Consider the following 8,646-nt stretch of genomic DNA (forward strand, 5'->3'; position numbering starts at 1 on the left):
ATCAAGCGGGCCAAGATGCCAAAGTGGAAGTGGGCCTCCCTCAACGTTTGCGCTGGGGTGCTGGGAGTTCACCCTCAGCATGTAATCAGCCCTCTGTTTCAGCCTTTCAAAATATCCTGTTTACTAACAACACAGTTTGAAGTTCATTTATTTGGTATATGTATTTTTTCTGACACATGAAATCATCTATTTATGCTTGGGCTAGCTGGAGAGAAAACTGGCTGCTGCCCTCTCAATCTTCCATCTTACTGTAACCTTATGCAGTTAAGTAAATAGATGAGCAATACATAACAGGTAAGTCCCAAGTTCAATGTCAATCTTTGCCATTAGCTGATCTCAGCCATGGTGGCTATGAGAACATTTCAATTGTTCTCAGCCTACTTTGTCTAGAGAGGGGGGAAAATCACCCAGGGTTCCTATTTCTGACTACTACCTAACAATCCATGCTGAAAATATTCTTCTGTGTGGACGTTGGGTTATGTACGGTTTTTGATCAGACTCATGGTACATGCACTATCAAAGCTTCTATGTGAAGACTGGGCAACAGTTTAATAAAAACAAAATACTGCAAATGCTGGAAATCTGAAATTAAAATAGAAAATGCTGGAAAAGCTCAGTAGGTGTGCCAGCATCTGTGGAAAGAGAAATAGAGTTAACATTTTGAGTCCAATATGACTCTTTGGGCAACAAATTGTTTGCCAACAAGTGAAAAAACAACTCTTGAGGAATAGAAAAAGAATTGGCAAAATGACATCTGACTTGTTTTGTCTTCAAAATTTATGCAGCAATTCCTGACGTGGTAGCTCTGATTCTGGGGAAACCATGAGAAGGAGATTAAAGGTAGAAATTGTTTGTTTCTAATGCACTTGGGATTAAGCTGTCAAATTCATAGCCATTTTTCTGCATTTTTGACTTGGTCCAGTAATCAGATCTATGACTTGAGTTGGTTTTGGACCAAAGCAGAGAAATGGTGTTCTCATTGCTTTAAAGTTAAATATGAAGTTTGTCTAAACTTGCATATAAATCCAACTTTCTTTTTGTATGTCTAAGACCTTCAGTTTGTAAACAGTTTTTGCTTCCTGATGTGATTTCTGGCATGCCTCAGGTAGAAACCCTCTCTAACAAATAGAGGTTTATGTGTATGTTCTGGTATGGCCCACAACAAATGTTGCCGTTGACTCTTCATTTTGCTGTTTTTTCTTCTCAATGCCTTTCCCTCCTTTTCTGATGGTGATTAATTTACAGCTGGATATGGTTTTACAGATGCAGTTAGCTCTCGTGGGGATTCATCTTTCTTAAGCTGAGAAAATGAATAGTGATAGACAAGTTGACAATTGCTGAGAGGCATCAAAATTGAACTGAATCCTTTTGCTTTTCATTCGCACCCCCTGACCAGTTTGTCAAGATCCTGATACTAATGCAAATCATGCCTCTACACCATACTAGTTGATTTTGGTGAATGCTAGCAATTGAAACTGAGGCATTAATAGGCTTTGTAGCTCCATACTGCACCTGACAATATCCCTGCAGTTTGAGCTACCCGAGAAACCTGCGTGGTTCATTTTTTTTAGAAGGCTGCTTGATTTTATAAGTGAACTGCATGCTATTGTCAGATTTATTGGCTGTTATGAATGAAGGTGAAAATCCCATGTGTTTTTTGTTAATTACAATATTAAATTAGCGACCCTGTGAATGTGCACCAGCAGATAAGTTTGTGTACATTTTGCTAACAATGTATCAAAGTGCATTAACATTCCGGTTGAAATCTCTGTTTGCATTGTACCCAAATTTGGATAGCACCTTATTGTAGTTGAGCAATTTTTATTTTCTCAGCATTGCTCACTTGTACCTTGTGCAGCTGCTCTGGAAATTTGATTATGCACTGCAGACTTCTACTTGCCTGCCCTGACTCCTGGAAATCTCATAGGTTGCAAAAAGCACCATGCAGTCTCCTCCTATAAGGGTAGGTCAAAAACAAGTTCTTTTTTTATGAGGCAAACTTATGTCTTTTGGGTTTCTTTGATCTTTCCAAACCAATTCTGAGCTGGCGATTGAGGGGAGCAAGAGCAGCCCAAGTACAATGAAACCCTGTGGTGAAATTTCATGCATTAGAATTGAAAATAACTTGTACAGCAGTGTTACTTGCAAAAACGGAGTTTGGCTTACTTAATTCAAATCTAGTATACTGTTGCTGGCCACCTGATCAGTGCTATCCATTTCTTGCTGTTTCCAGCACTGAAACATGGAGTTTCAATGCTTCACTTTGGTTCCAACATCTTTTGCTCTCACATCATGTTTCAGCAGCTGTTATAGGAAGGTCAAGAGTTGAATGGTTAACTTTTTGTATCTGTAGAAAAAAACCTCCCTGAAATATTCAGCAATATCCTAACCCTGTGGTTCCTTTACATGACATCTAGTTATCTTCAGTTAAATTGTGAAAGGTCATCTTGGCTCAGTGATTATGCTTTGGTTTCAAATGTGAGTTTTGACCATGTGAAAAGATGCTTGTTGCCATTTCATTCCAGGAGAAAAAAATGAATTGTCTTCAATCTGACCAAAAACTTGTTTTTATATTGGTGTTTTGCATGAGTTTTAAGTCCACTTTTATAGTTTTAATGTTTATTTGGGTGTTCATTATGAAAATTACATTTATGGTTGTTACAAAGTGAGGTCTAACAATCAGTTGTGTGCTTTGTGTTGTAAGTAAATAACGGCAGAGGCGTTTCTGATAAAAAAAATTTCTCTTTTGCTGAATCTTTTTGCAACTTCAGAATCTCACTGCTCCTTGACTTCCAAAAACTGGTTTGCAGCTTTCATTCTGAAACTACTTTTAAACCCATTCATGAATTTAAGGAGGGTAATAAAGCAGGTAAAATATTGTACTCCCTGGTATCTGTAGTATGAGTGGTTAAATGTACTTTCTGTATTAATACAGATTTCTCTGTAGATGTGTTCTTTTCGCTGAAGTAAATGCCAGTAGTAATAGGTTATTGACTGACTGAGCCATAATAAAGCCAGTGGCAGTTGAACTGAGCTTGATACAACTACCTGGTAGTTTTTATTTGAGCTTCTAAATGCCTCTTAAGATTTTATAATACATTTTCCATAGCTAATTGACAGTCTTAATGAGTTTTGAAAGTTTTATTTTGTTTCTGCTTCATGTTATTTAAATACTTGGGGTTGCTGAGGTAACTCACATTTGTCCTCTGGAGTGAGAGTACACATGTGACCATCACCTCTAGGGTTATTTGTCACTTCTTTTCCTTCCTCACAACTGGAGGAGTTTTAGAAATTCTATCCTCACCTGTTGATTACGCCATCACGTTAAAAGTAACCAATGAACATTGTCATGAAGTCTAATTCTGGCAAATTCAGAGCAGAGTGTCAAAACTTAACTTTCTTAGGATCAGTGGTCAAATGTAAAGTTTAAACTCAGCCAGGCTAATGCTTTCTCAAAGGCTGAAGGTAGAAATAGCAATTTTAATTTGTTCAGATGCAGATGAGTACCATTTTTGAGACTAGAAAGACTACAAATAACTCTGCTCGCGGTTTGGGTTCAAAAATGAAGAATGGCCACAAAAGCAATGTGCAAAAGATAGCTGTTGCTGGCCTTTGCTAGGGTACACCTTCAGAAGAAAGGGAGGTTTTTGATTGTGTGCAAATATGTTAATTAAGCACACTCCAGTTTGCTCTATCCTATGTCTAAGATTTGCTTTTGGTGCAACACCACCTCCACTGCTGTTACAATAGTTAATCAACTTTTCTAAACAAATACAAGAACACCCTGCTTTTCAAATAATATATTGTTAAACTTGTGCATGCTCTTCAATTATATGGAGGATGTGAAAGCCTTGTAGAACCTACATGGTTGAATGTGCACTCTGCTAGAGCGTGACTGATCCTGTATGAATTGCTGACCTTTTACATGATCTGGTTTGCAACTGTCTTTTTATATTGTAAAAAAAAAGTTCCCATATTTAAGAACCCTATTCTCGTATACTATCTGCCTATTATTTTGCAGACAAAAATAAGCAGTTTTGTATGAGATGTTATTTTCAATGTGTTTAATAAAGTTTTTGAGTAAGAATACTTTTTAAGTGTAGCATTATTTCTAATGGCCTCAAGATGAGAAGTATGTAATTTTTGTACAGTACTAATGGAACTGGATAAGCAAGTGATAAATCAGTGCTATTCTCAGAGCATTTGTCTGCCAAAACTAAGAGTGGTGATATGTGTTTAAAAAATACTGTGTTGTTTTAGTTCTACAAACTATTGGTCTACTGATCAAGTCTTTTGTTGAAGCATTGGATAAATCATAGTTGTGGGAGTGCTGATGGGAGATGAGCTCAATTCTGAATGGAGATGTATATTGTTACATATATTTATGAAAGCTGGATGAGATTATTAGGTGAGTTGCCTTGTATGCCAAGTGTTTGGCAGCCAGATCTCTCAACCTCAAACTAATTCAAGCGGGCCTTGGGTACATAACATCATTGTAGTCTGTTGGTGACTTTTTGTTGTGTCTTCCCAAGTGCTGAGGTTAAAGTTGTAAAATGTTAAGGTGTTCTTTAGTATGTCTTTATAGCATTTCATCTATCCACCTCTGTGATGTCCAGACTGCAGTTTACAGTAGAAAACGGGAATTCTATCGTGAAGTGTGGAAATGGTGAGTTCAGACCAAATCATCTATGCCTTTCTCATAGTTGCATCAATTTCGGTTAGGTGCTTGATGAGTGTTGGGCACCTACCCTGCAACTTGATGCCAATGATGCGTCATAGACAACACAAGTGGAAATGGTGAAGTCATTCAAGCAAGGGATGGCAATGGGCTGTACTGAAGTGTTTAGCAAGTTATTGGCAAACAATAGATCATGAAGTTATCTTTTTTAATCATGTGGCCAATGAAGGTGCCACCATCAGTGCAGTAACAAATGTAGATCCCCTGTCATAGTTCTTGAACACCTCGAGCAATATCGCAGCAAATGGAATTCTGAGCAGCATTAGGGCAAGAACAGAACCTTGTTTGACACCATTCATGACTGAAAATAGTGACTATGCATGACTTCAATCTATTACTTACTTGGTCCTTCATGCAGTTATTGGGAAATGTTCACGATTATAGCTGGACATCTGAACTTTAGAGAAATCTCCCCCCCGCCCCACAGTCCATTGTTCACCAAATCAACAAAAACCACACAGATTCTGCTCTACACTTTTCCTCTATTTGTCAGGCTGAAAATATTATCTTTGATATTCTGTTACCAATTTGAAAATTGCATTGGCTTTCTGGGAGATTTTTTTTCCACCAGCTGTTGATTCGGTGAGGTTTACTGTTGCTAGAACAAAAGATTTGATCTTGGGTAGGCTAATGTGATAACTTTTTTTTGCATGCAGCAAGGTCCTACAAATGGCAATGAGATGAATGACCAGTTAATCTGTTTTGGATGGTATTAGGGCACAGCTCCCTGCTGTTATTTGAATAGCGCAATAGAATCTTTTAAGTTTACCTGTAGGAATGTCTCCTAGGACGGCAATCATGCAGCAGGCCCTTAGTACTAAATAATGTGCTTAACTCACAACATTCTGACTTGGAGGCGAGTGTACAATTATTGAGCAGCTTGATACTGGGGAAAGAGGAGAAAATGGTTTTGAAAAGAGGAGTTTGCACCACTAGGTTTAAAAAAAAAAAAAAATCCACTCCTGAAGCTGGCCTCAAAGGTGACAAAAATCTGGTTACTCATAAGTGTGCCATACGCCATGAGTTAAGCAGTCTTAATTTGAGCCTGTCATAGACATAGATCCATATACAAATCACTAGTGTAGAAAGTGAAAATTTTACATTGGTGTGGCCTTGATCTATCCAAGGTCAGATATAGCATGGGAATGCTTGAACATAATTGCACCCTGTTCCCTGGCACTGATGGTTCTCACTTTGAGAACAAAAAAACTTTTCTAAAGTTTGGTTTGATGACACAATACAAATGTATCTTGCTTAAAATTCACGTCTACACTCTTGGTGAGTTTCCTACCTTGGTGTGTTGCCATGGAAGAGAAGTTGAACAGAGCCGAGATACTTTCACATGGAGAAAAAGGCCAAAATCAACCTACCATTAAACACTTACATAGGTTTAGAATGCACTGGTTGTGGGGAAACTTCAAACACAAAGGAGAAAATAATAGATTTTTAATTCTGATAGCAAACTCAATAGTTAAATTTAATCATTCAGCTTCCAAACCTTATGAAGTGTTTCAAGATAATGCCCATTTAAATTGATCTAGAGTATATGAATAACACAAGCAAATAGATTCTTTATACCCCTTTCAAAATTCTAAGCCCATTTGCAGCAAATGTGACTAACCTGTAATTTCATTTTATAGAAATTTACTAAGAGATTTAGAGGCTTAGTCCAAAAAATATTGCAAAATTTAGGTTGTCTAAAATGTTTTCCTTCCTCTTGAGCATTACAGTTGACTGCCTACATTATCATTAAGCAGTTAAGAGATTAAATCACTACAGGAGCGTAATCATTGTTCACTAAACAGTTTCATACTTTTATATGGTCTTGTGATCTCATTGATTTATTGGTTTTACAAATGCTGTTGACAGTATATAATGTGCAATTATTTAATGCCTAAAATATGCCACCGCTATAAATCAACATAGAATCATCCTCTCTATTTGTCGTTCTTCCCTTAAGCAACGCTAACATCCACACAGATGTTTAATTTTAATTTTAAATAAGTTCCTGTTTCACGTCTGAGAAATAACGGTATGGCTACTTTTTGCTGTTTCTGTAGCAGTGGTCGAATTTTACAGGGTTGAGGGTGCTAGCCCCATACCTAACCCCCCTCCTTTTCCAACCAGGCTTGGTACTGAAGGGGCATAACACTGCTGTCAATACCTGGCAAGGTCTTTCAGCACAGTGCTCAACAGATTGAAAGCTGAAGTAGACAGTACTCCCCAAAGAGAAGGCAGGTTTACAGGGTGGTAGATCATGCAGCAAGCAGATATTTATGCTCAGGAACATCATAGAGCAGAGCTGAGGGTATCAGAAGCCACTTATCAACTTGATTGATTTTTCAAAAAGGCTTTCGACAGTCACTCTGGTACATCGCAAGACAGTATGGCATTCCAGAGTTGTATATTAACATCTTCAAAGCCTGATACTATGACTCCTGTTGTGTCAAGACCAGCACCACAGACTCCTTCAACAAAATAGGAGTATGGCAATGCTGCATACACTTCCCAATCCTTTTCCTCTTGGGTTATCAATTTCATCATGAGGAAGGCAGTCGTAGGTGCAGACAATGGCATCCTATGGCAACACCACCAGTTGACTGATCTGGATTTTGCAGATGACATCACCTTGCTGGCTGAAGAGTCGCACATGCTCCAAGACATGTGTCACAGCGCCAAGGTTGGTCCACGCTTCAGGTGCGAGAAGTGCAAGACAGTAACAAGGCCATTGCCATCGGGCAACAGAACATCAAGGACGTCAACCATTTCCTCTATCTTGGAAGCAATGTCTCTTGGGAGGGCGATGTAGAGATTGACAACCACACATCTGGGCATCCAGCACCATCAATACAGCCATAAATCTGCAACTCTACATGTCCATTGTAGTACCAATTGCAATCTATGCCAGCGAGACATGGAAGAGAACAGAAAAGGTGTCGCCAGTGCTGCCTATGTAAGATCTGGGGCATTACATGGAGACGCAACATCACCAATGAAGTGCTACAAAGAACTGGTCACTGCCTGTGGGACATTGTCACGGAGAGACAACTGAGACTGGCAAGACAAATATTTCACCTCCAGGGCCAGTGTGGCAGTAGGATGGATACTACCAAGGCCAGCCAAAGAAGATCTGGCAAAGTATATTTAAGGAGGACCTTCAAGATCAGGACACTGCCTGGTATGGAGTGAAAGAAATTGCAATGGGCCAGTGATGGAGTCTTGCTGCCCGTTTTTCTGTATGGGACCAGAGGAACAAAGTCCAAGTCTGAGAACTACTACACAAGCTAATGTATCATATAAGCTCTTCTTCAGAACTTCTTGTGAAGAAGAGTCATACGGACTCAATGTTAACTCTGTCTTCCTCTCCACAGATGCTGTCAGACCTGCTGAGTTTTTCCAGCAATTTTTGTTTTTGTTTCAGATTTCCAGCATCCGCAGTATTTTGCTTTTATCTTATGTATCATATAGCTATAGTTAGTCTTTATTTAAAAGTTGATTATTCTGTTTTCTAGAGTGCATTATTTATTCACACCAGTAGAATTCAAATTATAAGCAATCTTCCATATTGCCTTTATGAATTATTTTATATATTTTCCCCAGTTTCCCAGATAGTTGGTGCAGTAGGGTGGCTTGCTCAGCCACGTCAAATGACATTAAATCCATCATAGTCTGGACTAGGCAAGAGCAATAGTGGAACCGTGAGGATTTTGTGACATTCATTTCTTGTTCAGTCCCCATTGTCAATTTTCTTGAATTCAGTTACAGAACTTGTACCTAGTTTATACCACATTTGGAGTATTGTAAACAGTCCTAGTCTCCACATTAAAGATATAAAGATATTGGAGACAGTGCAAAAAAAATTACAAGATTGATACCAGAACTGAGGTTATAATTCAGGAAAGTGACAA

The sequence above is a fragment of the Cetorhinus maximus genome, chromosome 6 (assembly GCF_964194155.1).
Source record: "Cetorhinus maximus chromosome 6, sCetMax3.hap1.1, whole genome shotgun sequence".
Classification (NCBI taxonomy): domain Eukaryota; kingdom Metazoa; phylum Chordata; class Chondrichthyes; order Lamniformes; family Cetorhinidae; genus Cetorhinus; species Cetorhinus maximus.